Source organism: Tamandua tetradactyla, chromosome 21, assembly GCF_023851605.1.
Source record: "Tamandua tetradactyla isolate mTamTet1 chromosome 21, mTamTet1.pri, whole genome shotgun sequence".
Classification (NCBI taxonomy): domain Eukaryota; kingdom Metazoa; phylum Chordata; class Mammalia; order Pilosa; family Myrmecophagidae; genus Tamandua; species Tamandua tetradactyla.
Genome location: NC_135347.1, coordinates 30,968,237 through 30,986,490, shown reverse-complemented (window position 1 = coordinate 30,986,490; position 18,254 = coordinate 30,968,237).

Sequence of the window (18,254 nt, the reverse complement as noted above, 5' to 3'; positions counted from 1 at the left end):
TATTTTTCACAACAAGAATGTTGGAAAGAGAGGCATGGACCTGGTTCTATAGAAAAGGCTGCATTCACATATTTGTGCATTCAGTTTGCTGTGATATGTTATTTTTACTGAAGTGCATGAAAAAACAGAGCTCAACTTAATGTTTGACTAATGAAAGGAAGGGTATTTTAATGCTATTTTCATTTATAATTTTAGATATTCTTCTTTGATATTTTCTTTGGTAAATTCTTACAGGCTAATTGCCATGTGGAATCTAAACCTTTAGAATAAACTACATATATACTCTTGCATTTTGACCCATTTTGCATTTTGAATAAATCTTCATTCATGCATGTTTCCATAAGGTCAAATATTGGTCATTTGGAAAATTTTTGTTCGCTTATTATGCATTTCTTCTAAATGCTCATACATTTCATTATATAATGCAAAAAAAAAACCCCACATTCTTTCATGCCACCATCCATCTCATACAAAACGTCTTTAAGTACTAGAAGCAATCAAACTCTGTGTCAGATAAAATATTTCTCTAATTTTGATTGAAAGCTTTAATTATATTATTGCTATCAGCCATTTTCCTTGGAATGAAAACCTCACTTTGTTCACTTATGAAAACACATTTAACCAACATCTAAGTCCAAATAACCAAAGTCTGTCCATTGTTTTTCAGGTAAAAATTGTGTTCAATTAGAAAAGCAGGAAGTTCAGCTCTCAGTTCTACCGCCTATGTGCTTTTTCTTCATACAATCATCACACCTCAGTATGTAGCAGAAGCACTTGGCTACTTCATCCCAATCCACTTCACAGAACGTTAAAATGCTGCACACCCAAGGTTCAGAATTTAATAAAATTATAATGTATATCAAGGGAATCTTTTATGGAAACCTTTTGGCTTTTATGGTCTGTTTTTTTCATCTTTATTTTTGCATCATTGCACAGTGGTGAAGGAATCAATGAGCACCCTAGAGTGTGATTCACTGCCTTGATTAGTCCTGAGGCACCAGCAGTTTTACCTACCACTGATTTTGTAGCACCATTGTAATGTAAACGTGCTAAAAAAGCCAAATAATACCATAGTATTTTACGAAAATTATTTTTTCTTTGCAACTCCCTGAAAGGATCCTAGGGACCCTTGGAATTCCACAAACCACACTTTGAGAAGCACTCCTTTAATTGCAATGTATTAGTTCATGTGGTAACTATAAGATTTACATTATTTTTAAAGTTTCTTATTATTTTCCAGGAGCATTTCATTTTTCCCTCCAGTTTGCAGCACTAGCAAAAGTATTAACATGCCACTAGGCATACCATAAAAAGTTTTTGACTCCTATGCTATGCTGAGTCTAACCAATGTAGATTAAATTACCTGTAATTAAAAATTTCACAGTAGCCTAAACTCGAAATAAGGCAATTTTGTTACTTCCATATTTTAGAACATGATTACCAATTATTCTAAGCTTGAGTGTTTTAAAGTAAAGAGTACAAGAGTTAAAGTCAGGTAGCTTGGCCGTGAATACTTGCCCAGTTTCCTTTTCTTTGTGAGACCTTATTATGCTCCTTATGGTGACCTCTTTGCCAGTTTCCAATTCTGTAAACTGAATGTAATGTTAATAACTATTTCATAGAATTGTCATGAAAATTAGATAAGAAAATACTTGGGAAACATAAAACACAAACTAGTTGTTCTAGCTTGCAAGCTGCTGGAATGCGGTATATCAGAAATGGAACAGCTTTTAAAAAGGGGAATGTATTAAGTTGCAAGTGTACATGTTCTAAGGCTGTGAAAATGTCCGTATTAAAACAAGGTTATAGAAATGTACATTCCAAGGCTACCAGGGAAAGATGCCTTGGTTCAAGAAGACCAATGACGTTCAGGGTTTCTCTCTCAACTGGAAAGACACATGGTGAACATGGTGATCTCTGTTTGCTTTCTCTCCCAGCTTCTTGTTTCATGCTCCTTCCCTGGGTCATTTTCCTTCTTCATCTCCAAAAGTCTCTGGCTGCATGGGCTCTAAAGCTTTTTCCAAAATGGCTCCCTCTTAATGGGCTGCCTTAAGCAAGCCCCACCTTGAATGGGTGGAGACACATCTCCATGGAAACCATCTAACCTTACCACCCACAATTGGCTGGGTCACATCTCCATGGCTAATCAAAAAACAGCTTCCACCCAGCAATATTGAATGAAGATTAAAGGACATGACTTTTCTGGGGTCTACAACAGATTAAAAACAGCACACTAGTTATGCTTTAACATATTTTTGAAGGTTTTCTTCTTAATAACCTCTCAGACAATAATTCAAAGAAAGCTATTTAGAGTAAGGAAATCTAATTTTAGAATGTGAATTCTGCAAAACACAGACACTGCATATATTCTGTTGTATATTGAAATTATATTAGTGAACTTTAAAAAACAATTTTATTAGAGTAGTTGCAGGTTTCAGAGCGAACATGTATAAAACACAGGATTCCCATATACTATGCCACTATCAACAACCTGCATTGGTATGGAACATATGCTACTATTGGTGGTGGCACATTTTGATAATTGTGCTATTAATTTAAGTCCATAGTTTATCTTAGGGTTCACTGTATAGTGTAGTTCAATGGATTTTTTTATAAAAAAAATAATTTTTTTTTACCATACATACAATTTAACATTTCCCCTTTTAATCATATTCAGATTTATATTTAAGGGCTGGTAATTGTATTCACAATCTTATGCTACCATCACTGCCATCCATTAGAAAAACATTTCCATCATTTCAAATAGGAACCCTGCACATTTTAAGCCTTAACTTCCCATTCCCTGGCCCTGCCCCATCCCCTGGTAGCCTAAATCCTAGATTCTGACTCTATAATTTTGCTTATTCTAATTGTTTCAAAACAGTGAGTTCATACAGCATTTGTCCTTCTAAATATGGCTTAAATATGATGTCTTCAAGGTTCATCCATGTTGTCACAAATCTCAAGACTTTTCATTGTTGAATAATTTTCCGTTGTTGTATATAACCCATTTTGTTTATCCATGCATCTGTTGATGAATATTTGGATTGCTTCCATCTTTTGGCTATTGTGAGTAATGCCACTATTAACATCAGTATGCGAATATATGTTTGAATCCCTGCTTTCGATTCTTTTGGTTATATACCTACTAGTGGGATTGCCAGGTCATATGGTATTTCTATCCTTAGCTTTCTGAGGAACTGCCAAACTGTCTCACATAGTGGCTGCACCATTTTACATTTCCACCAGCAATGACTGTGTGCTCCTACTCCTCTGCATTCTCTCCAATACTGATAGTTTTCTGTTTGTTTGTTTGCTTTAAATAGCAGCTTCTAATGGGCGTGAAATGTTATCTCATTCTGCTTTTGATTTGCATTTCCCTGATAGCTAATGATGTTGAGCATCCTTTCATGTGCTTTCTGGCCATTGTATATTTTCTATGGAGAGCTGTCTGTTCACATCTTTCATTTATTTATTAATTGGGTTGTCGATTTTTTTGTTGTTAAGTTGAAGGATTTTTTTTTATATTAATGATCTTGGATCACAAAAACTTGTAAACATATTGACTACAAATTGAATGTAAACAAATTGAGAAAAATGTTTTCATAAATAGTGATAACTAGACATATGTGCAATGAAATGGCGTGGACTGGCTGGATGCTAGCTAGATGGGTGCTTCTTACAAAAGCCCTGGTTGGGGAATATTGACACTCAGACCCTCTAGCTTCAGTGCCTCTGATTTTCTCAAAAGAAGTCCCCGCCTCTCTCACTGCAGCACTATGACCAGTGGCTTCTGCCCATGGCTTGACAACTTCTACTAAATGCTGCATCACACCTGGCACCAGACTCCACTTATTAAAGACATTTTTCTGCAGCCCATTCAGGCTGATAGATTTTAAAGACTATCATATCTTCTACCATCAAAAGTGTCATGAGACTTGACCTGGCTATTGTGCATTGGTCTCATTGGCAGCTTGCATTTGTGCCACAAACTTGTAGTTGTGTCAAATATTTACTCACCTTTTCCAAACTATCACTTTCAGGTATCTATATCTTAACACATTTAGGTACTGTGAGCCTTTATAAGTTTGGGACTCTGAGATAGTCGATGAATACTGATGAAAGAAAAAAAGATCACTTAGCTTCTGAAGTTATTCAATGACTTATAATCTCCAAGAAATACTATATGAATGGTCATAGATTATATAGTTTATATACTATCTATCTTATAGTTGGATATCTAATTTGACCATTTAACTTTTGCAGATAAATAACTGAAATAAAAAAAGTCGTCACTGGATAATCTTTCGAGGTATATTCTCTTCAAATTAGTGATTCCTTAAAAGAATTTGGATTTCTGGAAGTGTGGCTCTCAGCTTTTTATTTGTAACCACCTATGTAACTGCATGGAAATAGATCCGTAATGACCAGGAGAGCATGCCCCTCCGTGGGGGTGAGTCGTAATTCTCAGGGGAAACTGTGTACTGCCCTACATCTTTCGATCTACTTATATTTTTGAAAAGCAGTTGTTTATTTGAAAAGGAATCCTCAGTTGAGATCATTATATATATTTTTTTATTTAGTTACATACCATGCTATTCCCAAGAAACATTCAAAGTCATTTTAAAGGACACAGAGCATATAAAAAAATAAAAATTAGATATAGGTGAGAAAGAGCAAAAGAAAAACAAGAAAAGGCAATAAGACTGGGGCAAAAATGTTTCGCTGTGCTTTTCTACATTTGTAATAAATAGCAGATGAGAGGGCATATGGCTGGAGTGTCTCCTGTGCCATCTCTACTGGAACCTCAGGCCTACCTGGATGGCATGCAGGCAGAAGAAAAGCCAATCTGTGCTTACAGCCTTCCCACCTTTACTTTACCTGTGTGCTCAGACAGTTAAGACTCATTAGAATGAGCAGAAAGTTAAGTACAGAAATACCATATGACCCAGCAATCCCACTTCTGGGTATACATTCAAAAGGATTTTTAAAAAATGTATTTTCACACTGATGTTCACAGCAGCCATTATTCACAATTGCCAAAAAATGTCCATCAATCAACAGATGAATGGATAAACAAAATGTGGTATATATATATATATAATGGGTTATTATTCAGCCATGAAAAAGAATGAAGTTCTGATAGATGTGACAACATGGATAAACCTAGAAGATGTCATGTTGAGTGAAATGAGCCAGGCTCAAAAGGAATCGAATATCAAGTTCCTAAAGTCAGAAACTAGAGTACAAGTTAGCAGGGGTAGGGGTGCGGCAGGAGATGGGGAGTTAATGCTGAATTAGTTTAGATTCTCTGTTTGGAATGAGGGAAAATGTTGATAATGCATGGTGGTGTTGGTAGCACAGCATTGCCAATGCAATTATATCACTGAATTGTATGTCTGAAAGTGGTTAAAATGAGAAATTTTGGAATGAATATGTTAGCAGAATAAAAAATTTCAAAAAAATTATAGATTTCTACAACACGGTGAACCCTTATGTAAACTATGGACTGCAGTTAATATTATAATTGTAAAAATATTGGTCCTGGAATTGAACCCTGGTCTCCTTCATAGAAGGCAAGCATTCTACCACTGAGCCACCTGTGCACTCCCTGTATAGTTTTTATCATCTTAATTTTTCAGTAGAAATCAGGTGAAGTTTCTTCTGACTTATTATTATTTTGGAGGCATTTCGACCCTACAATAAAAGCAAAAGTCAAATGGTGTTTCTGTGTCAATCGACAAAAAATGTATCCTGATTAGTTATCTCACTGACAATTCCTCTTTGTATTCCTATTTCAAACAGATATCTGAACTTCCGAAAAATAATTAAAGGCTTAAATTGTTGTTAATAAACATGGTATGTGAATAATAAAGTACTATAATGGGGCATTTGGTAGGTTGAATTACATATTCCGCAAAAAAAAAAAAATGCTCTTAATCTTAATCCATTCCTTTGGGTATGAAACCATTATAAATAGGACATTTGAAGATAATATTTTTAGTTAAGAAGTGACCAACTGAATTGGGATGGGTTTTAATTCTATAAATGGAGACCTTTTAGAGAAGGTTACAGGGAGAAAGCCACCAGGGATGAGTAGAACCTAAAAGTCAACTTGATGAGAAGGAAGATTCTGCCATGTGCATTGCCACATGACAAAAGACACAGCCAAAGCTCTCTGACTGTCAGTCCAAAAATGCCACAGTCTTCAGGGAGAAGACTTCAGCATTACTTTGCTAATTTCTCAAGTTTGGATTTTCAACCTCAAAATGGTGAGTCGATAAATTCCTATTGTTGAGCCAATTCTTCGTATGGTATTTGTTTTAGTAGCTGGGATACTAAAACGGGGTGGATATCAGTAAGAGATATTCACTGGCATTTTAAAACTTCTAAAGGCTTTTCGTGAATTACCAAGGAATCTACCATAAAAATTTGGACTGGACTCATGGATTTAAATGTTACAATTAAAGGAAGAGAAGCAAAACTGCTGATTTTCATTAAAGAAAGATATTATTTCTGCCGTTGTAAATTTAATGATATCAAGTAAGTAAAGTGATATGCAGTGTATGCAAATATCACTGTAGGCTATCAGTAGTCTACAAAAATAAAATAAGTATGAATGTTACTAAGAGCGTTAACTTTAATCATTGACAGACTATACCAGAAGTTGTTCTTATTTGAAACAATTTAATATATTTATTTAAAGTAATGCTGTTTTGTGTAACATGTCTTGCCTTTATATTATTTTAATAGTATTTAATTAAAATTTCAAAATTCTTACGTGCCAATAGCATTATTGCTCAGAATATGTAGCTGGCATCTGAAGAACCTAATAAAACATAATCTCAAACCCCAGAACTCCATAAAAAATAAGATAATGTCACAGTTGCTATGAAGACATGATAATATCTCTCACACTTATTGGTTTCTTTGGCAACTGATGATTCTGTTCAAGTCATTAAAACAGAAAACTACATGTGGGGCATTAAGACTTAAGCTTTATCCTTATAAATCTAAACAAATTATATACTTTCCATAGAAGAGAAATAAATTTTTACTTGTCCTTTGGAGTCATCCTGGGTCTGCATGAAGGCTACATTTAAGGTTTGGAAACAGTTCCTCCTGTGTCAGCTGTGGTTCATCCAGTCAGTGTTTTATTAGTCACTTGTTCCTCCCAACAAATTGAAAAATTATTTTTTCATCTATGCTGCTCCTTTACACAAGAGATCCAATGAAGACTTGTGAAGAATTTCAAATACGTTTATCATGTAGCTCTAATGGTCTAATTAAGCCCCATCACTCAGATATTGTAAGCACTATCTGAAAGCCAATTCTGACCTACTCATACCACATCTATACTCCACAATCTGAAGCAGTTGGGACACCACTATTATTCCATCTGTAATCATTTCAGTTTGCATACCCAACATGATGACAAAACAATGCTTTTAACACAAGCACAGAACTTAACATAATCAAACATCTACTTAGCGTGTTCTAATCTCCAATTCCAAAGAATGCCCTTTTTTATTTTTTATTTTTTTACTTACATACTTTGAATCAAGATCTAAATAATTCACACAATGTGATTGACTGGCATATACTTGTACATTTTTTTAATCTACAGGTCTTTGCAAACTCTATTTTCCTTGCACTTAATTTAATTGAGATCCCAGGCCATTTATCCTATAAAAATTCTCTTTGTTCAGATTTTGCTTACTCTCTCTTCATGGTGTGATTTAGCATATTATTCTGTCTTCTGTTTGCAAGATTCAAGTTTAATTCTACAGTTTTTGCTGAATTCCTTTTAGATTTATCTCTGAGAGACTTATTAAACTATATATGTTTGTTGTAAAATAAATACCCGTGGTTTGAAAGGCACTAAACCAAAAGATGGATGACCTTTTGAAAAACAATAGGAATAATACCTCCTTTTTGTGGACGATATAAGGTAAATGTCTCCATCCTTCTGGTATAAGGCATGAATGAGAGAATATAAGAGCAAGAATCAAAGTGAAAATGAAATACACACTTTGTTCGTATAGTCTCATGTTAGCGGTTATTCAAACTTTATTCCCCATTAAATCAGGCAATGTTTCTGTAAAACCTCTTGATAATCCATAGAATAGCAGGGTATCAGTCCCTTAGGTTTGATAATTAAAGTGTTTCCTAATGAACTGTTACTGTATTTCATCACAGAAGCTTCCTTTACAGTGGTTTGTAGTTTAAGTGAACAATTCATTTCTGATTCCAGAATGAGAGTCAGCAAACAGAAATCTCATTTCCTAGGAAAGAATAGGTTGTACTTAAATTGAACTCATAACAAATAGCATTAACCTATTTAATTCAGTAAGTTCCCATTGCTGTACCTCTAATATTTTCAGTCTGTCAAAAATTGTTTATGTCTTAGAATCTAGTATCTGATTAAAATCAGCAAAATACATGCAGAAATAACTATTGCAAACAAGAAATATTAACAGATGGGAAATGTCCTTACACTTGGTATTTTCAAGTCACTAATTCAATATGTTATATTTATAAAAGCAGGATACATTTTAAGATCACTGAGTATTTTATAAGGATTATATATATATATATATATATATATATATATGCACACATATATATAGCGTAGTGACATGCAGAAATACATACTTTTTCAAACAAAATTAAATGATAAATATGTCTATTACTTACATGTAGAAATAATCTAAATTAAATGGTAAAGATAAAGGCGTTATAAGTGCACACAGAAGTACATTTAAAATAATTTTTAAAACCTTTCTTAATTATATAAATACATGTGATAGACAAGTTATAATAGTTTTTCTTACTTCCATGAGTGTATTTTTAAAATTATAAACATTTACATTTAGACAATACAAAATATAGTCATACCATGGCTATATGACATGCTATTAAAAAGCTGTTTTATGGACAGGTCACAGTGGCTCAGCAGGCAGGAATGCTTGCCTGCAATGCCAGAGGACCCAGGTTCGATTCCTGGTGCCTGCCCATATAAAAACAAACAAAAAAAATGTTTCAAAAATTTAACTAAATTATACATTCACACACTGACAAACATTAGATGATTTACCTTTTGCAAAACATACATACATTTGAATAGATCTGACTGAAAATAGATCTGACTGAATCCTAGAAATTGCATTTCTAAATCAAAAAGCATGGACATTTGATAATTACAATCATACTTCCATGCAAAATACATTATCACATTTACACTAATCAGATGTGAGAATGCCCATTTTTCTCAGTTTTAGTAATACTGAATATTATTTCTTTTTCACTTGTGTATGTATGTTGCATCTAATATAGTTTTACTCTGAATCTCCTGATAACTGTTACAATTTAGCATATTTTCATACGTTTTTGAGACAATTGCACTTATAAGCATATCCAGCTCCTTACTGAGGGCCTCGAAAACCCTGCTACACCTGGTCCCAGCATTTAAAATTAATTCTAGCTCATGATGCTTTTTTTTCACTAACCATCCTGTAACTCTCGCATTCTAGCAGTTCCAAGATTGTGCCAGCATTAACACATGAGAATATTTTTGTTTCTTTTTCTTTGTGACTAATTCTCCATTCGCACAACACCAGCCCTGATTCTTTGAATCATATTACGTTTAAGTCTTTAAACCTCCTTCTGTTTTACCACCATCCTCTAGTACAACAACCTGTACTATTTATTTATCCTTTATTTATATTTATTATCTTTTATTTATATTTATTTATGTATCCTTTATTTGTCCACATTTGGCTTGTTAGGGCAACCCAAATATAACTTTCCAGAGTCATCTCTATAGTACCACTCGATGTCTTAATATATCTTTCTACACATCATTCCCTTTGGTAATACTGAACTAACCTCATTTTCTCAAAAGCATCATGAAATTTCATATCTTTGTTCTTTCACACATTCACTTTGCCTGCTGCTTCGGTTTGCTAAAGCTGCTGAAATGCAAAAATCCAGAAATTGGTTGGCTTTTACAAAGAGGATTTATTAGTTTACAAATTTTTAGTACTAAGGGCATGAAAATGTCTAAATTATGAGTTCCTCTGTCACACGGGAAGGCACATGGCTGGCATCTGCTGGTCCTTTTTGTTTCTGACCTCTCTCCAAATGTCTCAGTGGTTTTTCTCTCTCTGAGCTTGTGTCTTTTATTCCCATAAAGGACTCCAGTAAAGGATTAAGACCTACCCTGAATGGGGTAGGTCACATCTCAACTGAAACAACCCAATCAAAAGTTCCCACCCACAATAGGTCTGCCCCCACAGGAAAGGATTAAAAGAACATGGTCTTTTCTATGGTATCTCACAGCTTCAAACCAGCACACTTGTAAAGTTCTCACTACAGCCCTGCTAATGCTGCATCAATCAGGCTCAGCTTCTGTCTTATCTAGTTTCATCCTGTGGGCTCACAGAGGAGTTAGTGGATAGCACACTCTGATCCCTACAGGGTGAAATCCTTGGGAACAGGGACTCTGGTTAATTGCTATACTAAAAATTAACAGCGCTTGTTGTTTACTACGTGATCTTAGGAGTTAGGAGCATTCTGAAATCTCAATGGCATTAAGTGTGCACAAGGTAAGAGAAACTTCTTGAAAAACACTACTGTCTATGTAATCCACTAACATTCAGAATGCTAGAGAATGGATCATGAGCCACCAGAGGCAGTGGTAGGTTAGGCAGAGACTTCTTGTTCAGAGCAGTTAGACATGCACACACAGAGATAATAAATAGGCTAGTGGGCAATAAGAACAGCATCAGATAAATGACAAGAGAAAAAGCCACACTAAGCCTGGGCTGTAATTAGAAGGCAAGGCAGTTACCTGAGACACACACTTGGCCAGGGAATTGAATAATTTACTCAAGAAGAAGAAACTCAAATACATTATGAAATCCCTAATGAAAGTATTAGATTTCATATATAATTTTTCTTCTCTAAATTCATAAGTGTAGTAAGCCAGCAATATTTTTTGCCATAGTACAAGTTCAGGAATTTTCAGCTAATTTACTTTTTTTTTCATTTTTTAAATTTTTTTTTTGCTAATTCTCTCTTTTTATTTATTTATTTTTTTGCGTGGGCAGGCACCAGAAAATGAACCTGGGTCTCCAGCATGGCAAGTGAGAACTCTGCCTGCTGAGTCACCATGGCCTGCTAATTCACTTTTAACTTAATGATTTCTAAGTTGAACAGATGCTTCTATACCTAAAATGACTGTCTTATATTTTTGTACTTTATCCAGGCTTTTCCAGTCTCCGGGTAGAGTGGTCCTCCATACTAAATTGATCATAAACACGTAGTTCCCCAGTAATGTATAAGATAATTTACTGATGAATAATTCTTATTCAATTAATCTTATAAAAATTCTTATTGAAATTCTCTGGAACTGACTCTTAGGCCTAATTTCAAGTAGGCTTAGCCTATCCTTTGCAGGAATAACGTTCATAGGGGCAAACCCCAAGAGCTAAGACTTGACCTATTGACTCGATTGTCCCCACTGCTTGTGAAAATATCAGAAATTATCCAAATGGAGAAGCTGAATATTTCTTCTTTTTTCCCCAGTCCCCCAAAGGGATTTGCAAATACTTCTTCATTCACTGCCCACATTACTCAGGGGTATATCAGGGCATCACACTAACCTGGGCAAACCAACAAAATCTCACACCCTATTCAAAAATCCATGTACTTATTGGTAATGCACTAACCAAAATAAATTTTGTGCCAAATGAACACCTCCCTTTGGTCTTACATAGAAGTTGATGTTTTAAAGTATACATGGTATCATTCTTTACCCTGTATTCTGATTTACCTTAGTCCTATCCAGATCAGCTTCATTCATATCTCTATTCAAAGTCTGATCACTTTTTCAACTTTGTAAACAGTTCCTGTATAGGGTACTGCTGACTTTCATAGCTTCAGAGCTCTAACTCTGAGTCTCAGGTGAAACATAAATACTTGAAGTTTTGGGGAATGACCAGGTTATATACAAACAGCTCAGTATCTCAGAATTTAGAAATAACAGTTGCAACTCCTGAATATGCGTGACTTGCTGTAAGAGCTTACAATCTAGGAAATTTTCCAATGGCCCCAACCTCATAACACATGTTCATGAATTCAGTTCCCAAGTTTGTATATTGTAGTTAGTCCATGTGATTGAGCATGATAATATTTGTCTTTTTTTCCTGACATTTTATTCAGCATACGGTCCTTAAGTTTCATTCACCTAGTTGCATGCCTCACAACTTCATTCCTTCTTGTGGCCTCTCAGTAGTCTCTTGTACGCATCCACCACAGTTCTCCCTTCCTTTCCTCAGTCATTGTACCCTGAGACCACCTCCATCCACTGTGAATTGTGAGGAACACCAGGGTGCAAATGTCCATTCATTTCCCCACACTCAGTTTTGCCAGGTCTATAGTGAGCAACGGGGTTTCAGGATCATATGGTAACCCCACCCCTAGTCTCCTGTGGAGGCCCTCCAAGGGGCTGCACCTCTCAGCTTCACTACCAACAGTGAATAAGGTACATCTCTTTCTCCACATTTTCTCAAGCACTTGTTTCTCTCTGTTCATCTTTAAACAGCTGTATTCACACATCATACAATCCACCCTAAGGCTAATAGACATGCCTTTGCCACCATAATCTATATGAAAACATTTCCTTTTCTTCCACAAATAATCCATACCTTTCCCCGTGCCCCTTGCCTGTTGGCTTTTAGTTTTGGCATAATGCCTTCATACATACCTCTTTATTTTTTCAATGCTCACTGTTTGGGTGTAAGATTTAGGAAACACCCTCCGATTACAAGGCTTTTAAGATATTTCTGTACATTTTCTTCTAAAAGTTTTATGGTCTTAGCTTTAATGTTTAGGTATTTGATCCAGTTTTAGTTAATTTTTGTATAGGGTGTATGATATGGACCCTCTTTTTTATTCTTTTGCATATGGATATCCAGTTCTCTAAGCACCATTTATTGAAGAGGCTGCTCTGTCCAGGTGAGTTGACTTGATGGCCTTATCCAAGATCAATTGTGCATAAATGACAGGGTCTATTTCTAATTCCATTGGTAAGTATGTATATCTTTATGCCAGTATCTTTCTATTTTGACCATTGTAGCTTCATAACATGGCTTAAAATCAGGTAATGTGAGACCCACCACTTCATTTTCCTTTCTCAAGATATTTTTAGCTATTCAAGGCACACTGCCTTTCCAAATAAATTTGGTTATTGGTTTTTCTATTTCTGCAAAGTGAGTTTTTGGGATTATAATTGGTGTTACATTGACTTTATAAATCAATTTGAGGGAATTGATATTGTAACTATACTGCACCTTCCAATATCAACACAGTATGCCTGTCCATTTATTTAGGTCTTCTATGATTTCTTCTAGCAATTTCTTGTAGTTTTCTGGATATAGGTCTTTTTATTCTTAGTTAAATTTATTCCTAAATATTTTATTCTTTTGGTTGCTATTGTTAATGGATTTTTTTTCTTGTTTTCTTCCTCAGATTGCTCATTAATAGTATATAGGAAACTTACTAATTTTAGAGTGTTGATCTTGTACCCTGTCACTTTGATATTCTCATTATTTAGCTCTAGTAGCTATAATGTAGATGTTTTGGGATTTTTGAGATAAGATATCATATCATCTGCAAACGGTGAGAGTTTTACTTCTTCCTTTCCTATCTGGAGGCCTGTTATTTCTTTTACTTGTCTTCTCTGGCTAGAACTTCCATCAAAATGTTGAATAACAATGGTGACAGTGGGCATCCTTGTCTTGCTCTTGATTTTAGAGGGAAAGCTTTCAGTCTTTTACCATTGAGGATGATGTTAGCTGTGTGTTTTTCATATATTCCCTTTATCATGTTGAGGAAGTTCCCTTCTCTTCCTATCGTTTTAAGTGTTTTCATCAAGAAAGGATGTTGAATTTTGTCAAATGTCAAAATGATCATGTGTGATCATGTGTTTTTTTCTGCTTTGATTTGTTGATATGATGATTTACATTAATTGATTTTCTAATGTTGAACCATCCTTGCATACCTGGGATAAATCTCACTTGGCCATGGTATATAATTCTTTTAATGTGCTGCTGGATTCAATTTGCAAGCATTTTGCTTAGGATTTTTGCATCGACATTCATTAGAGACATTGGTCTGTAATTTTTTTTTATCTTACTCTCTTTGCCTGGCTTTGGCATTAGGGTGATGTTGGCTTCATAGAATGAGTTAGGTAGCTTTCTCTCCTCTTCCATATTTTTGAAGAGTTTGAGCAGGACTGACATTAATTCTTTCTTGAATGCTTTGTGGAATTAACATGTGAAGCCATCTGGTCCTGGACTTTTCTTTTTTGGAAACTTCTTGATGACTGATTTAATCTCTTTACTTGTGATTTGTTTGTTGAGGTCCTCCATTTCTTCTTGAGTCAATGTTGGTTGCTCATCACTTTCTAGGAAGTTGTCCATTTGATCTATATTGTCTCATTTATTAGCATATAGTTGCTCATATTATCCTCTCATCACTTCCTTTATTTCTGCTAGATCAGTCATTGTGTCTCCTCTTCTATTTCTGATTTTATTTATTTGCATATCTCTCTCTTTCTTTTTTTGTCAGCCTAGCTAAGGGTCCATTGATTTCATTGATTTTCTTAAAGAACCAACTTCTCGTTTTATTGATTTTCTCGATTGTTTTCATGCTCTCAATTTCATTTATTTCATTCTAATCTTCATTATGTCTTTCCTTTTCTTTGCTTAGGATTTAATTTTCTGTTATTTCTCTAGTTCTCTCAAGTGAGCATTAATTCCTCAATTTTTCCTCTTTCTTCTTTTTTAACATAGGCATTTAAGGCAATAAATTTCCTTTTTAGCTCAGCCTTTGCTGCATCCCATAAATTTTGATATGTTGTGTTTTCATTTTCATTTGCCTTGAGATATTTACTGATTTCTCTTGCAATTTCTTTCTTCATCCACTCTTTTTTTTAAGAGTGTGTTGTTTAGCCTCCACCCATTTATTAGTGATTTCTCTGACCCTCTGTCTGTTATTGATTTCTAACTTCTTTCCATTATGATCTGAGAAAGTATTTCATTTGATTTCAATCTTTTTAAACTTACTGAGACTTACTTTGTGACCAGCATATGGTCTATCCATGAGAATGACCCATGAGCACTTGAGAAAAATGTGTAACCTGCTGTTGTGGAGTGTAATGTTCTGTAAATGACTGTTAAGTCTACTTAATTTATCATAATATTCAAAATCTCTGTTTCTTTATTGCTCCTCTGTCTAGATGTTCTATTCATTGATGAGATTGGGAAATTTAAGTCTCCAACTATTTTGGTAGAGGTATCTATTTCTCCCTTTAGTGTTGTCAGTATTTGCCTCATGTACTTTGGAGAATTCTGGCTCAGTGCATAAATATATATAATTGACATGCCTTTCTGTTGAATTGTTCCTTTTATCAATACATAGCTTCCTTCTTTGTCTCTTTTAATTGTTTTACATTTGAAGTCTAATTTGTCAGATAATAGTACAGCTACTCCTGCTCTTTTCTGATTGTTGTTTGTATGAAATAGATTTTCCCAACCATTCACTTTCAACCTATTTTTGTCCTTGAGTCTAAAATGAGTCTCCTGTAGACAGCATATAGATACGTCTTATTTTTTAAACTATTTTGACAGACTGTCTCTTTTGATTGGGGAGTTTGATCCATGAACATTTAATGTTATTACTGTAAAGAACTACTTTCTTCTACCATTTTGTCTCTTGTATTTTTTATCATACCTTTTTTCTCTTTTTACATTTACTGATAGTTTTCATTTCTACATTCTTCTACAGATCTCTCTCTCCTGCCTTTTCCCATCTGCCTGTAGTGCTCCCTTTGATATTTCCTGCAGAGTTGGTCTCTTAGTCACAAATTCTCTCAGTGATTGTTTGTCTGATAATATTTCAATCACCCCCTTATTTTTGAAGAACAGTTTTGCTAGATATAGAATTCTTGGTTGGCGGTTTTTCTCTTTCAGAATCTTAAATATCTCATACCACTCCTTTCTTGTCTCCACAGTTTCTGCTGAGAAATGCACACGTATTCTTATTGGGCTTCCCTTGCATGTGATGGATTGCTTTTCTCTCGCTGCTTTCAAGGTTCTCTCTTCCTCTTTGACATTTGATAATCTGATTAATAAGTGTCTTGGAATATATCTATTTGGAGCTCTTCTGTTTGGGGTACACTGTGCTTCTTGGATATGTAGTTTTATGTCTTTCAAAAGAGACGGAAAATTTTCAATGATTATTTCCTCCATTAGTTTTTCTCCTCCTTTTCCCTTCTCTTCTCCTTCTGAGATACCCACAACATGTATATTTATGTGCTTCATATTGTCATGATTCTCAATTCCCTGAGGCCCAGCTTATATGTTTTCATTCTTTTCCTTATATTTTCTTTTGTGTGTCAGATTTCCGATGTACAGTCCTGTAGATCACTAATCTTTTCTTCTGCCTCTTCAAATCTATTGTTGAACTTTTTCATTAACTTTATTTTCATCTCTTTTATTGTGTCTTTCATTTCCACAAGTTTTGTGATTTGCTTTTTCAAACTTTTGAGTTTTTCTTTTTGTTCACCCAATGTCTTCTTTATGTCCTCTTTGAACTCTTTGATTTGATTTTTGATGAGATTTTCCGTGTCTGTTTGAACTTTCTTAATCAGTTGTTTCAACTCCTGTATCTCATTTGAAGTATTGGTTTGTTCCTTTGACTGAGCCATATCTTTGATTTTTATAGTATGACTCATTATTTTTTGCTGGAATATAGGCATTTGATTTCCTTCATTAGTTTATTTTGCAAGTTGGTTTTACTCTTTTTCTTACAACTTTCTTGCTGGGTGGCTTTGTTCTCTATCTGTTCTTTCACATTCAGTTCAACTTATTCTAGACCTCAAAAATAAGTTCGGTTTAATTAATCAGAATTTTTCAGTTTTTGTTTTTCTGTTTCCTGCTCTGCTTATATGGAGCGTTTATTTTTTTAGAAGGGTCTCCACAGATATTATAGACCCCAGTCAGATTTTCCCACACCAGACAGGCCCACGTCTCAAGAATAATGAGTAGCCAAATCAGCTTTCCCTAATGATAAAACCCAGCAAGTTGGCAGACTTTCCTATGAAGCCTCTAGATTCTGTGCTTTTCTTATACTGCCCAGCATGTGGCACTTCCCTGCAGGTGGCTTCTCACCAGCCTAAAGTTATGTGGTGACTTTAATTTCAGGAGAATCTCCCTACATGGAGTGTGATTAAGACAGAGATGAGGTTGTAGGATGGCTTTAATTACTTCAGTTTTCTAGTCCCTGGTACCTGAATTCCTTGAAGGAGGGATTCCGCTTAACCTGGGTCCCACTTTTCTCTTAGGGGAGATACACCCTTTAGGGAATTAACTCCTTTCACCTGACTATTTACATTGTCTCTCATACAAGATTAATTCTATCCTTGCCAGGAGCAGTGCTGGAGCCCGAGAGGGCATCCAGTTTTATTGACTGAGCTGCTAAGGAGTAGGAAAAAGCCTTTTCAGAAACAGACCCCTGCTCTTTGAATTTGTCATTCAAGAGCTTAACTTAGGTGGCTCCCTGTATCTCCAGGCTCAATGTTATCCCTTTTCTTGGGGTGAAACCTTTTTCCAAAATTTTGAGCTGTCCAATTCAAAAACTGCTTTTTTATTTTCCCCAGCATCCTCACCCCTCTCTGATGGGTGGGTGGGTGGGGGGACTCTTGGCTAACTTTATTGCTTATTCCAGGTTTATCTGTGCTGGAGGCTTATTTTCAGTAGTCAGAATTTGTTAATTAATTCTGCAATTGGAGCTTGGTTCAGCTATGCCCTTGCTGCTAGTAAAGTCTGTGTCTTTTCCCATTGGGGAATCAGTCTGTCATGCCTGTGTGGGGAGGGCACTGACCTCCATTGTTTGGGGGACTTACAGTTCTGTGTGGGGTTCCAGTCACTTCACACGGTCCAGGTAAGTGTATACTGTGTGTCTTGTCACTGATGTTCCCCCAGCAGTTGTTCTGTCCTATTCCTGGCTATTTACCAGCTGCTCTGGAGGACGAACTAAATTCCACACCTCCCTATGCTATCACCTTGCTGCTTCTACATTTTAATTCTAATAGCAATCCTATATTGTAGGTACTGTCATAGCCAGTGATAAGCTTGTGGAGATAGAGGCTTAAGTTAGTAAGAGGTAGAGTCAGGCTTCCAATTCAG